Genomic DNA, 19,436 nt, shown 5'->3' on the forward strand with positions numbered 1-19,436 from the left:
CCAAATCCACTCGCAAAGCTTTGGTCGGCCCGAGGCTATAGTAGAAGACACTTGCCCAAGGTAACATGCAGAGGGACTGAATCTGGAATGATGTGGTTGGTAAGCAAGCTACTTACCCACAGCCACTTCTGCGCCTATATATATATATATATACATACATACATACATATATATATATATATATATATATATATATATATATATATATATACACATGCATACATACACACATAAATATACATACGTACATATATATACATATATACACATGCACATATATACATATGTACATACATACATACATCCACGCACATACATACAGAGGGGCCTGTAAGTCTCTACCCGTACATATGTTATATTCAGTTATGCCTGCATTATAATTTTTTCCTTTTTTCATGTCCCAACATTGGTTTATACTGAAACTCAAAGAACTTGGAATCAGGGAGGAGATTTGGTTTCAACAAGATGGAGCTCTGGCTCATTATGTCCTCACTGTGCAAGATTATCTTAATGACACTTTTCCAGACAAATGGATAGGTTGTGGTTCAGTAACATCCCTGGTGTCCACGAAATGGCACACAAGCAGTCCGGACTTGACAACATGTGATAACTCTTTTTGGCAATGCATAAAGGAAATTGTATCTAAACAATGTTATACGAGGGACGTTCAATAAGTAATGCCTCTGACCCACTTGCAGTTGTTTGATCTAGCTGAAATTTTGCATGTGCAATCATTTATATCTCTATAGAGTAAGTGGCAAATTACAGCTCTGTGGAAACAGCTCCCAGATCTGGTTGCCCCCTTCTGCCGTTGATGAGGCATCTGTCCGTCAAGTTGAGGCTGCCATTTTGGAAGATCGACGCATAACTATTCGCCAAATAGCCCATGAGGTCAAGATTAGTACCGGGTCTGTGGAAACTATCATTCATGACCATTTGCATATGCAAAAGGTGTCTGCCAGATGGATTCCCAGGTTGCTCACGCCTTTCCAGAAGCAAGAACGCGTCGAGTGCTCGAGGGTGAATTTGGAGATGTGCCAAGAAGATGAGTCAAAATTTTTCAAAAGACTGATTACACAGGATAAAACCTGGGTCCATCACGATGATCCAGAGACCAAAGCCCAGTCAATGCAGTGGAAGCACCGTGACTCACCCACTCCAAAGAAGGCAAGGGTGCAGCCCTCCGCTGGCAAGGTCATGCTCACAGTCTTCTGGGACCAGGACGGAGTAGTGATGACAGATTTCCTGGCAAAGGGTACCACAATTGCAGGAGCCTATTATGCTTCACTTTTGAGGAAATTAAGAGAAGTTATCAAAATCAAGAGGCGGGACAAGATCAGCAAAGGCATCCTCCTCCTGCAGGACAACGCTCCGGTCCACAACTCGCGTGTCACCAGATCAGAAGCACAGGCGAACGGCTATGAACTCCTCCCCCTCCCCCCTACTTTCCTGACCTTGCACCCTCTGATTTTCACCTCTTCCCAATCATGAAGTTATTTTTGAAAGGAAAGCGTTTCCCAGATGATGCAGCCTTGATTTCTGAAGTCACGTTCAGGTTGGAGGACCAAGCTGGGGTCTTCTACAAAAACGGTCTCCAGAGCCGCATCAAACGATGGGAGAAATGCGTAACTCTGGGTGGTTCCTATGTAGAAAAAGACTAATAACTGTGCCAAGTTTCGTTGCTCTACTGCTATGGGAAGTGGGTCAGGGGCATTACTTATTGAACGCCCCTCGTAATTCCAATGATGAATTTAAGGCAGCTGTTAACCTCAGCATTTGGAACAATTATCCCTGCTATGTAGAGGGAAATGTCTCATAGAGCATGGCACCGCATAATATTATGCAGTGAGAATGAGGGACAACACACAGATACACTGGATACATAAAATGTATATATGGGTAGGGACTTACGGGCCACCCTGTACATACATACGTACATATGTACACACACACACATACATACATACATGCATTTAATTCATTCATTCATGACGTTTAGTTTTATATCCTCTACTCCCCGGGAATTCAGTCAACCAAATGCACTGCCTCAGCCTGTCACCGTTACCCATGCTTCCCAATTTGAAGAAAAACATTATACAAATACGTAAATAGAATAAATTTAAAAATATAAACCCACATACCTATAGAACAAGCCTGCTATAGAATACATTCCTATATAAATAAACGAACATCATGCCATCAAAATGTTAGGAGAGTAGTACATATAGTAATTATTGGGGGAAAAGGAAAAGGAGGACAAATGGTCGGTAGGAGTGGTTTTCACATTTATCGGTGAATCATGCACGTATTCAGGTATGAAATTTATAAAGAAGAATGTTGACAGAGCAATAGTAAATTTTATGCTGTTGTTGATGTTGTAGGTGGTGAGGGTCAAGTTACCACTGATTGGGGAAACCTATAATCAAACTGATCAAAGGCATTTCCAGTTTTAGCCATTGTATCTTTTTATTGGTGTCTAGGATTAACACAATATGCAATATCCTCAAAGAGAATTTTTGTTTAATTCCGTGTGATAATATTCCGTGTGGTAAGAAGTTTGTTTTCCAACTGCCCCGTGTCATCTTGGGCGAGTATCTTCTACCACAGCCTCACGCTGACCAAAGCCATGTGGATAGATTTGGTACACAGAAACTGAATGAGGTTACAGGCCAATAGCTATTAGGGTCTGAAGCTAAGCGTTTTATCGACATGAAACCCAGAGTAACCCCACAGACTGGCTATAACTATCTGTATATATATATACATATACAGACACAAAGACACGCACACACATAAATACATACATATATGTATGACAGGCTTCTTTCAGTTTCTGTCTACCAAATCCACTCACAAGGCTATAGTAGAATCCACTTGCACAAAGTGCCATGCTGTGGGACTGAACCCAGAACCGTGTGGTTGGAAGCAAGCTTCTTACCACACAGCCATGCCTGCACCCGTCCGTCCGTCCGTCCGTCTATCTATCTATCTATCTATCTATCTATCTATCTATCTATCTACACACACAATCGCCATCTATACCTTTAAAGTAGTATCTCTGTTAAATGTGATTCGAAAACAGGCATTTTTAAGGAAGTTAAGTAGCAACAGAATCAGAATCTGGGGTGCGAAACGAGTTATGCAGAAATTATTACGACTTTTATCACGAAGTAACGCAAGCAAAGCGAATCGCAAACTCATTTCAACAGGTGGTCGGAGGGATAAGATAGGTCGATGGGAAAATGTCATTTTCTACAATTGCGGGTAGCTCGTACCCCGTACCTTTTGAAAGTGGGTAGACGGAAACTATTTAGAAGCTCGTCAGGTGAATTGTGTCTCTAATGCAAAAGGTAATGCTCAGCTATTAGCAGGTTAATTCAGTTGATCGAACAAGGGAATCCTCATCGTCGAACGACGAAGATCCATCACTACATCGAAGTAAATTTTTAAAATATTTTCTTCTCTGATGTAAATATAGCTTTCAATAATTGCTAATGTTAGTTTCAAATTTTGGCACAAGGCCAGCAAGTTCGGGGGAGAGGATAAGTCCAGTGGTCAATTGGTACTTATTTTATCGACCCCGAAAGGATGAAATGATGAGAGGCAAAGTCGACCTCGACATCATTTGAACTCAGAACGTAAAGTCGGGACAGATGCCGTTAAGTATTTTATCCGGTGCAGTAAAGATCCTGCCAGCTCGCTAATATTGAAAATAATTTCTATGTGAATTCAATAACATTCTTAAAGAATGACTGTAAAACTCCTTTTCTTTTTTATAGCTAATAAGAGGCCACCTCATATGGCTCTTCTTATATTACAGCCTTGTCACCTACCTTGAAGGAGGCGCAAAGGTTAGTTGTGAGCGTAGGCGGTTGAAGTGAGTGACAGTTAAATATATATATATATGTATATACACCATACCTGTCCCATGTTATAAAGCACAAGCATAAAAAAACAGTCTTAAACAAAATAGAATAAAGCAGTAAATATTTGTAGCCGAGGACAATGACTAAGAAATAAGATAAAGAATGTAGATAGTGACTGTGAGGAAGTGGGAAAAGAAAGGACTAGCTTATAGTATTTACCTTTTTAAAAAGCTTGCGTAGTTGGAATTCAATTGTGGGTCGATAACCAGTATTTTTGAATTTGAAAATAACCTAATTAAATAATCTACCTATTACTATTCTTCCTCTGTTCTGTATTATATAGCCATAAATAAACTGGGTGAAACTATATGCTCGATCAAGACTGACTGGGGGGGGGGGGGGCTAAACAATACCTTGTCCAAGTGGCATAACGAGAGAGAGCATTTATGTTGTCGCCTGACATGCTAGAAATAAGAGTATAATCTGCAGATTACCCCCACCCAACAATCTTTTGAAGAAATAAAGAAAAAAAAAGTGAAACAGGTTGTTTTATGTAATTTTAAGTAAACTGTGTCCAGAGAGAAAAAGTGATGATTAAGTCTGGAAAGTCTTCGAACACGGTTCTGTTTCATTGGGGCTGACTTGGAGCTAAATTAGAACTTGAGTTGTAAGCAAGCAACAGATCATTCCATCTTTGGAGAAATCCAATTCCTTACTATATTCTCCTCAAATCTAAATAGAAGAGAAATTATCTCTCTGTGTATGTGTTCATCCTAGGGTGTAGGACCTCATCTTTGGACAAATGACCCCTACTGCAAAAAGAAAGAAAAAAAAACAACGAAATAATCAAAATCCTTAGAAAGACAAAGCTTAAATCTCTCGGAGTAATCAGAAGTCTTTTGTTCGTCAATTTCCGTAAAACTTTTTTATTTCTTAGATTTTTTGTCAGCTGAATCGCTTATATTTATGTAGTTTGTCTATGTATGTGTCTATGTGTATTTGTGTACATATGTTTCCGTACTTACGGTTAGGATTTTAGGGTTAGGGTTTGTGTTGGGGGAAAAAAGTCAATATTGAAGAAGTTGGGGTGGGGGGAAATTTCACAGGAGTGGCTGTGTAGTAAGTAGCTTGCTTACGAACCACATGGTCCCGGGTTCAGTCCCATTGCGTGACACCTTGGGTCGACCAAAGCCTTGTGAGTGGATTTGAGAGACGGAAACTGAAAGAAGCCCGTCGTATATATATATATATATGTGTGTGTATATATGTTTGTGTGTCTGTGTTTGTCCCCCTAACATCGCTTGACAACCGATGCTGGTGTGTTTACGTCCCCGTAACTTAGCAGAAGTGACCGATAGAATAAGTATTAGGCTTACAAAGAATAAGTCCTGGAGTAGATTTGCTCGACTAAAGGCGGTGCTCCATCATGGCCATTGTCAAATGACTGAAACAAGTAAAAGAGTAAAGAGTAATGCCGATTTTTGGCAATTTTCCAGAACTTCCGTATCCGAAAACGGGGATTTTTGGCAAATAAAGATACAAAAATAAACAAATTTCGAAGGAAATGAGGAAGCGGACGGAAGTCTTTCCCATTTGTGTATTGCCGAAACAAATACTTTAAGTTTTGATATACTTTCTCGGAAAGATCGCCGGGTTGTGTCCTTTTTCACATTTTGAAAGGGTTTCATCGAAAGGGGCTTGTTGTATGGGTGTCTTGTAAACAATTTAAAAGACAAGTCAAAGAAGAACTCTTTCGGGGTGACGTGTTTCATTCGGTATGCTAGAAATAGCAGCTAAATCTCTCTCAAACTCACACCCTACTATTTTAAGTAAAGGACTCTCATTACACATCGTGTTACTACATACATCTAAGAAAAAATTTTTTTAAGAAGACGGGATGGGCATGGTTGAAAAGCTTTTTATCATAATCTGATCAACCAGGGTTGCCCAAAAGCTTCTCAATTCAAACGCAAAATTTAACAAAATGATTTGCGGGGTCGAACGAGAGAATCTTTTACTGGTTAAAAGAATACCCTTAATGAAAGGGGGTACCATGAAAGGGATCGTCGGTTACATTTGTTTTGAAGCATTTTTAACGAATGAATAGTTTAATATCCAAAGTTTCGATGACTAATATAGAAATTCGGAAATTCATAAAAAACCCCCAAAAAAAAATCTCCTGTACAGTATGAAGTTACAAAACTTAGGTTTGATATATTCTTATGAATCCCTGATGTAAATGGAATTAGATAATTAATTGATTGTCGAAATATCAAATATTAAACCGCATGTACAATAATTAAAAGAAAATATCTCGCAATTAATGCGACCATAATAGTATTTGAGTTATGCTCACATATATAATAAATATCATATTCAGAAATATCGACGGAGTTTATTTTATCAAAACATGATAAATTCCTAAGAGAAAGAAAATTGCGCAGGATGTCGTGTCCATGTTATGAAAATACTTGCCAAACGAAACACTACAAAATCAGGCCATAATTCACAATGTTTATATCTTTTGAAAACTAAAACTTAACAGACATGAGGTAATAGGAGAAGTGAGTGAGTGATTGTAAAACGACTGGCGCCTCGATGTAGTCAGGCAGGGCAGGATTGTCACCATCACAGCAGCAGCAGCAGCAGCAGCAACGGTTGTCACAGGTAGCAGCCATGACACCTGTTAATTCGTGACACTATTTCTGTTGGCCTTATTCCAAACTATTTCTTAACTACTAGCTTTATCGTTTTATCAGTAGGTAATTGCCTTTATACCCACCTATACCTATATTTCGCCTTTACTCACACCCCGAACTTATTGTGTATGGCAGAATAGCATGTGTATATAATTAGCTGAATCCACACAGGTGATATAATGCAGGTAAACGAGTTGTGTGTTTTTTATCGTCGACCCAGCGACATTTTTAAATCAGATTCAACGAAAATGTCAAATTTTCCTGAAATATTGAAAAAATATAATAAAGCACGTCTAATCTAATCTAATAATTATGATGGAAGGCTGGCTCTTTTGAAAAAAAAATGTTAATTCTCTTGCAGCCCTTACTATAATGCCCCCAACACAATAATATGCCTATGTATGCGTGGACACATATATAAATATATATTTGAGTGTGTGTGTGTGCATAATCGGCAGAAGTATCAAGTGACTTAAGGACCGAGCGTTTCGTGTATGACACTTATCGAAACTCACTCACTCTCTCTCACATACACAGGCAAAATCGTTGATCGACACATCCTCACACTTGTATAAAATGAAGGGACCACACAAAACCGACATGATACAATCCACCTAATTGACAAATCGTCAATTCTGACACAACTACAAAGATTAATTAAGGTGTGTTGATTACCTTTTTATAGTTTGTTTTATAAACACCTTAAAATTTTTGGAAGGAGGTAAAGGATACGTACACCACCTGTTTTCGGCGTAACCTTAAACACTAACCTTAAACCCTAACCTTAAACACTAATCCTAAACTCTAACCCTAACCTTAGCCCTAAACCTTAAAGCGAAGGTAAAGAAAACGCACACCATCCGTTTTCGGCGGTTAGGGTTAGGGTTACGTTTAGGGTTAGAGTTAGGGTTACGCCAAAAACGGGTGGTGTGCGTTTTCTTTACTTCTGTCGGCTAGTCGATTACATCAACCTTCATGCTTATTTCATCGACCTCGAAGGGATGAAAAGCAAAGTCGATCTGAGCAGGATTTGAACTCAGAACGTAAACAGCTGGACGAAATGCCGCTTAGTATTTTTGTCCAACAAGCTAAATGACAATGATAATCACGAAGAAGAAGAAGAATAAAGAAAAACAGGTAAAATTTAACCAGTCTACCGCTGGATATACTGAAAAAATAAAACATCAATAGGGATGAAACGAAAATCTGCGAACTTACCTGGTTTCGTCGTCATTGTTGTATTAACTCCAATCGTTTAATTTCCAATAAATCCCAAAGATAAAAAAAAATAAGCGATTCGGTTCTAAAGTTAACTTTCTAAGTTCACTGAATTGTATCAGGGCAACTTTCAAGTTTTCTATAAAACAATCTCTATGTTTATGTATGTACCTGCACACCTGTAACTGAGGACTACATTAAACTAACAACCAATGAAAAAAAAGTCCTAATATATCAGCAGATTGAAAATGCGATCATCGACTTAAGAAAGGAGTGTCTACGCAGTCGCTAGATTGGCTAGAAATAGCAGCAAAATCACAACTAATTCTTAAACGGCGGTCTTAAATCGAGTTTCAAAACATTTATATGGACGTGGTGACCATGAAAGGAAAGTGAATATTTTATGGCACTTTTCGATAATGAGGTTATAAATTCTCAGGTGTGAGAGACTAACAATTATCGTAGTTTTTGTACATATTTAAAACGAAAGTAAGTATAGAAAAAATTTGTTGTTGTTTTTTTGCAAACTTGGCCCAAACATTCACAACTGTTTTCCAAGACAAGCTACATAGTAGAGTCTTAGGTACGTTTGTCCTGGCGGGGAAAAAATAGAAAGAAAGAGAAAAGCAGGGTTATGAAGGAAAAGTGTTTAATGACAGGTCTGCTGATTTAAGCTGACCTGTAGTTAAACAATCTCTAATTATTACCTGCAAGTTTAACTTCTCGACTTGTCCTGTGTATCACATGTGATGATACACAGGCGTCCATGCAGTATTTATGATATACATTCCCAATCTTTTCAAACCACTAGAATAAACTTTTCCTGGATCTTTTCGGTTTGAACGGCAGTTTTTTTTAGAGGTGTCATATAAAATTGTCACCCATAATTATGACACTAGTATCGATCTATTGCGTTTCAATCTGTTTTAGGGTTAGGGTTAGGGGTGGGGGGAAGGGTATCTTTTTTCTTCACAAATGTAAATAAACCCAATCTGTTTCTTAAACGAGGGATATATTCATACGGCACAATGTTTTTTTTACCTCAATAGACGTCATTGATTGGTTGAAATTGAAGAAAAAAACAACAAATATCTTACAAACCATAGAATTTTCTCAATAAAGCCAGGAGAAAAAGATGTTTTATAAACACATTCTACCAGTATACGAAGTTTAAACTTTTTTAGTTGCCTAGAAATTATGTTAAAAACTGCCGTTCAAACCGAAAAGATCCAACTTTTCCTTATAAAGAAATACTTTGGGTAGGTGATGAGTTAAAAGGATATAGCAGGAATGCGCACACTCACACACACATACGATGGGGTACCCAAAAGAAACCGGAATTTTGCAATATTATTTTATCCACTTAGTTTTACATGTTTACACTTCTATCGCTTTCAAAGTATTCTCTATTTGAAGGAATGCATCCGGCGAGACGAGTTTTCCCCTATTCAAAGCAGTTCTAGAACCCTTGCAAAGTGATGCCTTTTAACGCTTCTGTCGTTTTCTTTTTTGTCATCACGTCTTCCACATCTGCTAAACGTTTTCCTTTTAAAGACTTTTTTCATTCGCGGGGAACAGAAAAATGTCGCAGAGAGCAAGATCGAGCTAGTAGGGAGGTGAGTAAGCAAGGTCATGCCGTTTTTGGTCAGAAACTGTCTCACCCTGAAGGTGGTGTGCGCAGGTACATTGCTGTAATGAAACCACCACTCACCACTTTGCCACAGCTCGGGGTGTTTTCGGCCCACCGCGTCTCGCAAACGCTTCACAACTGCCAAGTAAAATGTTTGGATCTTTATCTTTTGACCGACAGATTTAAAAAATAATTTTTTGGGATCTTTTCGGTTTGAACGGCAGTTTTTTCTAGTGGTGTCATAAAAAAATGTCACCCATAATTATGACCCTAGTATCGATCTATTGCATTTCAATCTGTTTTAGGGTTAGGGTGGGGGGAAGGGTATCTTTTTTCTTCACAAATGTAAATAAACCCAATCTGTTTGTTAAACGAGGGACATATTCATACGGCACAGAATGTTTTCACCTCAATAGACGTCATTGATTGGTTGAAATTGCAGAAATTGTAGAAAAGAAACAAATATCTTACAAACCATAGAATTTTCTCAATAAAGCCAAGAGAAAAAGATGTTTTATAAACACATTCTACCAGTATACAAAGTTTAAAAGTGTCTGGTTACGTGGAAATTATTTTAAAAACTGCCGTTCAAACCAAAAAGATCCATTTTTTGTAACTAAACACTTCATATACTGGTAGAATGTGTCACATAAAAGATCTTTTACTCTTGGTGTTGTTGAGAAAATTCTGTATTTTGGAAGTTATTTCTTGTTAAAGTTGTCGTATTTCTGTAATTTCAACCAATTAATGCTGTGTATTCAGCTTTTCTTTCCACGGATGAACCTTATCTGCTCCCCCCCTTTACACTTTACGTCATGACATTTCTGTGATGCACGATCCCTATTGATCGAAAACCTACCCCGCTTTTTTTTCTCCCCCAAAAGAAAAGCTCTACTTTGTAATTTATCCTCTCTGTGTTCAGCCCTGTGTGGCTAATAAAGAAACATATTTCCTCCCTGCCTGAGGTTACCGTGGTCTTTTTCGTAGGCTTTTCTTTCCACGGATAAACCTAATCTTGTTTCTTACTTTAAAAAAATTTCTTCTGTGACACACGATCCCTTTTGAGCACTTTTTTTTCCTGATCCCTTTGATCGGAATTTTACATATGTTCCCTATTTTTCCTTTTTCTTTTTCATTTTTGAAAAGAAAAGCTCTACATTTGTATTTGTCCCCTCTTTGTTCAGCCCTGTGTGGCCAATAAAGAAAGTTATCTATCTATCTATCTATCTATCTATTTATCTATCCATCAATCTATCTATCTATCTATCTATCTATCTATCTATCTATCTATCTATCTATCTATCTATCTATCTATCTATCTATCTGTCTGTCTGTCTCTCTCTGTCTCTCTCTCTTTCTCTCTGTCTGTCTGTCTGTCTGTCTGTCTGTCTCTCTCTCTCTCTGTCTCTCTCTTTCTCTCTCTCTATCTATCTGTCTATCTATCTGTCTGTCTGTCTGTCTGTCTGCTTTGTCTTTCTCTCTACCCCTCGCTCTGCCCTCGTGCTCGATTACAAATCCATTCCGTTAATTTTGTATCATTTCAGTAAAATTTTTATTCAGTTAATTAAAAAAGGTCGAATTTTAAATATTTTGCCGAAATAAAAATAATTTCTAGGGCGTATTTATATTTACTAAACTTAAACACATTATTTTCCCCATATAAGTTTCCAGTAAATTGGGCGTCACTGCATTCTTTAAGGGCCGTTTTTTTTTTAGCTTAAAAAAACAAAACCCCCCCCAAAAATGTGTGAAAACTGTAAATTGAAAAATGTTGTAAGAATGCTTAAAATATGCGAAGAGTAGAACAGCCGAGCGAATGAGCAGGGATCAGATAATCCAGGCGTTTACCTCTGACAGCATTCACATATCGTCGCTGTAGTAGTAGTAGTAGTGTTAGTGGTGGTTGTGGGGTGGGGGGTCTGGTGGGGGTGGTGGTAGCACAAACACAGGGTGTTCGGGTTAAGTTTGACTGTTCGCGCAAAAGGAAAAAAAAAAAACATATCCTATCTAAAAAATAAAAGTATTTTTAAAAAATCAAAAAAATTTTTTTTAATTTTTTAAAATTCAGCCACGTTATGGCTGGGAATTAACAGTTTACTCGGAGTAGCCGCCCTCAGTTTTCACAACGGCCTTAAGACGGCTCCGGAACCCAGCACTTTGTCCTTCACTGTGTTCCTAGGAAGATCTTCGAATACTTTGATTTGGCCACTAGCTCGGCCTCGGCATTGCAGGCAGAGCAGTTTTGTATCTTTTCCAATCGCACCCCACGCATAGTACTGCATGGGGTTACAATCGGGGTAATTTGAAGGCCAGAAATTGGGGCCAGTGAAATCGGGAATATTCGGGAATATTCTTTGACAGCCACATCTGACACTTTCCGGAGGTATTGGTAAGGAACCAAACCCTGTTGCCACACATATAGCCCTCCAGCAGCAATTCCCTCCAATAAGAGTTAGACCACAATCTCTAGCAGCTACACATAGCCGTCGGAATTGAGTCTAAGGCCTTGTGGAGGCTAAGGTCCTGTGGAGCAGCATAACGTCACCCGCACTGCAAACATACCCAAAATCGACTGGCTACGGTTTCCTAGTCTCCGTTGCAGCTGTCCATGCCACGTTTTACTTCCTTGATGCAGGTAACTCAAGTCCTTAATATCAGCTAACTTTTACTCACCTACAACTTTAATATTTACTATGACCCGGCATTTTGATCGGGTTTTGGATTGAACATTCACAAAAAAGTCACTTCTATTGATTTTTTAATGGCTTTGCGGGGTAACTGGGGAAATGTAAAGATGTGCACGACCACCCTTGTATGGTTTTAAATGACCATAGAAAGTGCGAGCCCTTTAACTGAAAAAATGTGGATTTGTATAAAGGACACACACACAGACAGACATTTTGCCGTTTATATATAGAGAGATGCTCTCCAACGTTGTTGGCTGTTCACCAAAACATGAAGCTGTTCCTGTAGAAAGAAGACATAAAAAAACAATCAAATTTAGTCCGAACAGCCTCTGCATGTATTCATCTTATATACATAAATGCACGAGATATACCGGACCAGTAATAGCGGGGCTTGCATCTCTCGGGTGTCCATATAAAACGACTGCATATTCGTGATCCGTATTTCGACTCAGTCCGAAGACGTGTTCGGCTTGGTTATGCATACCGCACATATAGATTGCATGTAAACATTGTACTTGTAGTGTGACACCATGAATTAATGACCAATACAGAAACATATGTAATAGATATAATGAAAGAAAACCAAATTCATATCAATGTTTTTTTTCTCTCTTAATATAAGTGTGGGAGCGGGGCGAGGTGCAGTATGGCTAAGAAACTTGCTTCCTGACCACGTAGCTTTGTGCTCAATCCCATTTGTGTAGTTTCGAAGTGACTAGAGCCTTGTCATGGATTTGGTAGACGGAAACGGAAAGAACCCTCTCACACGCACACACACATGTATGTAAAATGTATATACACATGTATGTGTAATGCAGCTGATGATGGAAGTATATTGGACTGTTGGTGTGACTTGTTGTATATGTGGAATAAGTATTATAACACATCCTATATATATATATATATATATATATATATATATATATATATATGTCGTTACTGTCCTGTTTTTGTTACCATTTTTACCCCTCCGCAAAAAGATCTCAAATTTTATTTAATTTGCTTTTCGCGGGAAGGAAAGTTTCTATCAAAGATGCGTATCGCCTTCACCTTCGAAACGCAGAGTAGATGAAACCATGGCGACTGGAGAAGGGGAATTTTCCTTGTGTTATTTGTCCTGTACTCCATGTTTTCGTTGTTCAAGAAAAATGTCCAGTTCCTTGGTTTTGTGTTTATGTTTTCGTTTCTCATTGTGTTCGACGTTTTTTTTGAGTCCTGTACCCATATATGCATGTATATATACATGTAGAGGTAGGTACGTACATATATGTATGTATGTATATATGCATATGTTTTATTTATTAATTTATTATATGACGGAACGCACGCATCCATTTCTAAGTAAGATTGTTCTTGATATATATATATACATATATATATATGTATATATATATATATATATATATGTATGTATATTATATATATATATATGTATGTATGTATGTATATAATATATATATATATATATATATACACATACATTATATATATATATATATATATATAATATATATACATACATATATATATATATATATACATACATATATATATATATATATACATACATATATATATATATCATACATACATATATATATATATATATATATACATATATATATATATATATATACATATATATATATATATACTAATATAATATATATATATAGATATATATTATACATATATATATATATCTATATCATTCATATGATATACATATATATATATAGATATACATAATATATACATATATAATATATGGATATAGATATATATACATATATATACATGTATATATATATATATATATATATATATATATATATATATATATATATATATATATATATATATATATAGAGAGAGAGAGAGAGAGAGAGACCAAAGTGTACGTACGCCGCCAGGAATACAAAAAACATCCAGACAGATGATACAAAAGAGAGACAAGTAAAAAAACGGACGGATCATTCGAAGTTTTCTTTCCTCAGTTGAGTTCCAGATTATCTTTGCAATTTCGACTGGTTATATTCGAGATTGCTCCAATCTGGCCAGCCCCAAGGAAAAACTAACCTCAGAGCATTAGATTCCTTGGAAGAAAGCAGCGAATGTATACGAAAACAAGGACGAAAAAACCCAGAGAAATGTTACACAAATACAAATGCAAGTAACAGGACATAACAACAGGCATCTTTCGACTAAGGACGAATTAAATTAAGCGGGCGTGTGTGAAAGTAAAGCCTTACAGCAGTGACATAAGAGTTGACAGGCATGGGGAGGAATATAGATGTTGCACGGATGGTAGTCGAACCAAGAAAGAAAGGTCAGGCTTGAGCTAACACCGGTCACGTGGGGTTAGGGTTAGGGTTGTAAATGTTGGTTGATTGGTTAGTTGAGTGATTTCTCCAGTCACACTACATTTCTTAGAAAGAGGACGTGGCTGTGTGGTAAGAAACTTGCTTCACAATTGCGTGGTTTGGGGTTCAGTCCCACTGCGTGGCACCTTGGGCAAATGTTTTCTACTAGAGCCCCGGGCCGACCAAAGCTTTGTAAGTGGATTTGCTAGACGGAAACTGAAAGAAGCCCGTCTTATATATATATATATATATATATATATATATATGTTTGTGTGTTTGTGTCTGTGTTTGTCCCCCTAGCATTGCTTGACAACCGATGCTGGTGTGTTTACGTCCTTGTAATATAGCTGTTCGGCAAGAGTGACCGATAGAATAAGTAACAGGCTTACAAAGAATAAGTCCGATAGTCGATTTCTTCGACCAAAAGGCGGTACTCCAGCATGGCCGGAGTCAAGTGACTGAAACAAGTAAAAGAAAAAATGGAGAGTAAGAGAAAGAAGGAGAGAGAGAGAGAAAGAGAGAGAGAGAGAGAGATACAGAAAGAGGGGAAGAGAGAGAGAGTAAAACAGAGACAGAAAGAGTTAATTTATGAAGTGTAGACTGAGTGTCTTATTTCTTACTGAAAAATATACATATTTTAATGAAATTTTGTTCTAAGGATTTCGAGTGAGTTGATTGCAATTAAGCTAATGAAATTTTGAAAAATAATAGCAAAATACTTATTGCAAATATAGAAATGAAAATATATATATTTTTTTTCATTTTAAGGAAGTGACAAAAAATTTCGTTTGAAAATTAGAGTTCAATTCATCATCTTGTAATAAGCACAAAGATAAACGTATTTGATAAAAGTTACATAATTATTCTAAGTATGCCATAATTCCTGATATTATCCTCTGTGTGTGTGTGTGTATATATATATATACATACATACATACGTACGTACGTACGTACGTACATACACATACAGGCTGCAGTGAATTACGTCTAAATTATGCAAAAATGAAAATAACACTGACATCTCATTTTAACTGATATATTTACCAAAATTACATAAAAAAGTATCTTGAAATATATATTCAATAAAAATGTATTCAGTAAAAGCGCATTGGCTTCAACCATGGCCTCCAGACGACTTCGGAATCTCCCGCAACTCTTCTGGACAGTCTCCTTGTTTAAGTTGGTCAATGCTGCCCTAATCCTTGCCTTCAGTTCATCTTTGGTGTTACAAGGAGTTTTGTTGGTCTCTCGCTCAACTGCGCTCCAGACATACTAATCAAGGGGATTACAGTCCAGGGAGTTAGGTGACCAGATATTAGGGGTGATGTAGTCGCAGAAGTTGTCTGACACCTATGACTGGGTTCTCCTGCTTGTGTGACATGGTGCAGAGTCCTGTTGCCAGACATAAGGTTTTGCAGCAGCCACCCTCTTGACCCAGGGCAGCACTACCTCCTCAAGGCACTTCATGTAGGCCTCCGTGTTGAGTCTGAGGCCGTGTGGGAAGATGAATGGAAGCATAACGTGATCACTCCAAACACCATGATGTTGACTCTCAGTACATGTTTTGGGGACACGGCAAACCAACAGTTTTTCCGTGTTCACCATTTGATCCTGGCAGAAATTTTTCCCGTCTGAGAAAAACCAAAGCAGGTCCGGTTGGAGGGGATGCTTAAGTTTGTTCAAAGCTTCCTAGTGCGATATTTCCTCTTGTCCTCGATAAAAGTTAGCCCGTTTCTCATCTTGTATGAGGAATACCGAATGTCATCATGCATTACCTGCCTGATAAGAAACTCAGACACTCCAATGGCCCTGGCGATGGACCTGATTGACTCGGAGAGGTTGTTGTCAATCATGACCAACAAATTCAGGAATTCTTTTCTTATCAGAAAAATCAGAGTGAGTTTCTCAGCTGCCGTATTTTCGTAATCACCATAAAACTCATTCAACTCCTTCCGAATACTCTGCGCTGTCCCCAGATTGACCAAAACACTCTGAAATGTTCGTATTAGAGCTTCTGACGCGAATGCCAAGAAGTACAGCATGTCCTTTCCAGATTTCTTGCAGAGCGAATTGCGTCATGGTGCTGTTTTTCTCACAGATGGGGACCAACTGACCTTATTATACTGCTATACTGTGTAATCGACAAAATCAAAAACAAACAATGCGCATGCGCGAAATTAAAAATATGAAATGGCGACCATTTACCCATCGCACCCTGTGTGTCGCAGAAAGTTTCATAAAACTGAAGACACATAAACCCTAAAATTATTTCAAGATCCTTGGAGGATTGTGAGGCTCTGACTGAAACTTATTTAGCTCATGTCTAAATTTGGGAGTGAGTAGCTACTAACCGTTGTTTCATAGAGACTACTGAAAGAAAGAAAAGCAGTTTTCATTATATGTTTCCAAGTTCTATGTCATGTATATATATATATATATTATATATATATATATATATATATATATATTATATCTATATATATATATATATATATATATATATACATATGTGTGTGTGTGTGTAATAATTCAAATTAAAGTTGAGATACGAAAATTTGAAATTTAGCATCGAAACCTTATTTTGGGTTTGTTCCTAGTAGTGTGTCGGCTGAGCTCGTTCACCACTTACGGCTACCAGACGTCATCCTCGGTGAATGGAGTTTGGTCGTTGGATCTACGTTAGGAATTCCTCGGGAATCAATGATTACATTCTAAACGATTGATACGGAAGACAGAGTGTACTGGAAACTTCATTTATCACAACAATCGTCCGCCGCCGAAACGATCGTAGTGATCAATAAAGTTTCCAACACACTCCGTCTTCCGTATCAATCGTTTAGAATATATATATTTATATATATATATATAAACTTATTTGGAAATAGATGCGTAGCGTTCAATCATATAATCTCTCTTTTACTCTTTTACTTGTTTCAGTCATATGACTGCGGCCATGCTGGAGCACCGCCTCTAGTCGAGCAACTCGACCCCGGGACTTATTCTTTTTGTAAGCCCAGTACTTATTCTATCGGTCTCTCTTTGCCGAACCGCTAAGTGACGGGGACGCAAACACACCAGCATCGGTTGTCAGCAATGCTAGGGGAACAAACACAGACACACAAACACACACACATACATATATATATATATACATATACATATATGACAGGCTTCTTTCAGTTTCCGTCTACCAAATCCACTCACAAGGCATTGGTCGGCCCGGGGCTATAGCAGAAGACACTTGCCCAAGATGCCACGCAGTGGGATTGAACCCGGAAACATGTGGTTGGTTAGCAAGCTACTTACCACAACAGCCACTCCTGTATAATATATATGTATATATGTATGTATACACCCACACACACACACATATATATATAATTATATATATATATATATATATATATATATATATAAGTTCAGTAAAAATTAGATTTAGTTGAATACGGTATTTAAGTTAAAGTCACCAGAATTTGGTATGGTATTATCCATATAAAACAAAATGAGTGATTATAATCAAAATAAGCAATAGGATATCCAAAGATAATTAAATGAAGTCGCAGAAACGATTGTACTGTACTGTCTTTGGATATATATATTGCTTATTTTGATTATATATATATATATATGCATATATACATACATATATGTACGGGTAGAGGACGTTACAAAACGTAAACAACATAAATTACGAAATACAAAAATAACATGAGATACGAAGGTAAATTGGGTGTACGAACAACAAGAGAAACAAATGGGAAACAGGACAAGTAACATAAAGAACGACCCTTCATCAGTTGTCGGCTGTCCATCAACTCCACATTCCGAGCAATTAACGACAATATGAGGCTTCGAAAAACAATTGCTCCCGTGAACCAAAATAATATTTGGGATTTGGGGAGGGTCAACGTAACAAAAGCAGGACAGTGGAAACATATAACAAGCCAAACGAAAACAAACATGGAGGGCTGTTAGGGCAGACGAGGTAAGGTGGCGAACGCTGGAGGAATATTCTTTGGCAAAAGAAAAGATAGGAGACACATAAGAATGCGTCTGGTCTGTGCGACAGACCAAAGGAAAAGAAAGGTGTTCACGTGAGGACGTAAACACACCAGCATCGGTTGTCAAGCGATGTTGGGGGGACAAACACAGCAGACTCACACAAACACACACACATACATATACATATATACGACAGGCTTCTTTCAGTTTCCGGCTCCCAAATCCACTCACAAGGCTTTGGTCGGCCCAAGGCTATAGTAGAAGACACTTGCCTAAAGTGCCACGCAGTGGGACTGAACCCAGAACCATGTGATTGGTAAGCAAGCTACTTACCACGCAGCCACTCCTGCGTCTATATATATATATATATATATATATATATATATATATATAATATGCATGTATTTACGTACGTATGTATATGAATTAAGGTGTTTTGAATTCCAGTATACGTGTGTATAGATAAAGGAATAAAGAGAAAACCATGTGGATTAAATGTGTCGATTTATTCGACCTGTTAAAGAGCATCAACACGGCAAAGTTGTTGGAAATACATGTTGAATGATACTGTCAGAAAAAATACACATGGTTTCCCATGTTGTTGGTATACGGTGATGTAATGCAGTGTAGAAGAGGAAAACAAATGCGAGATATTCCTTACGCTGGAAGAGAGGCACAGACGAAGAGAGGCACAGGCATAGAAAACTCCCTGCAGAATAAACTTCCACTCTGCCAAGATCGAGATCCGAACTCGATCGCGTCTTCCCATCTCACTAAAGAACGGTGGGAAGATTTCACTTTATAAAGCTCATGGTGGGCTCCAGTGAAAAAACGCAATTTTCCCCTCGGCTGGTCTATCACATGATGGGGGTGGATAGGTTGCGTGAAGCTAGAAGGACTAGATCGATGTATACGCCATCACGTGACTACTTGTAGAAAACAAGCGTTTTGAGATGAGCGAAACTGTGGGT

The 19,436-nt window shown here is 37.8% G+C and overlaps 1 protein-coding gene across 1 annotated transcript in view; it reads right to left on the minus strand.

The window, feature by feature from the left end:
- Nucleotides 1-8,098, minus strand: part of LOC115214162 (armadillo repeat protein deleted in velo-cardio-facial syndrome) — a 403,200-nt gene extending 395,102 nt beyond the window's left edge. Inside the window, exon 1 of the mRNA XM_029783240.2 lies at nucleotides 7,784-8,098. The gene's annotated coding sequence lies outside the window, so the exon portion shown is untranslated. The remainder of the gene's footprint in view (nucleotides 1-7,783) is intronic.
- Between the last annotated feature and the right edge of the window lie 11,338 nt (nucleotides 8,099-19,436).

Source organism: Octopus sinensis, linkage group LG7, assembly GCF_006345805.1.
Source record: "Octopus sinensis linkage group LG7, ASM634580v1, whole genome shotgun sequence".
NCBI classification, from domain to species: Eukaryota; Metazoa; Mollusca; class Cephalopoda; order Octopoda; family Octopodidae; genus Octopus; species Octopus sinensis.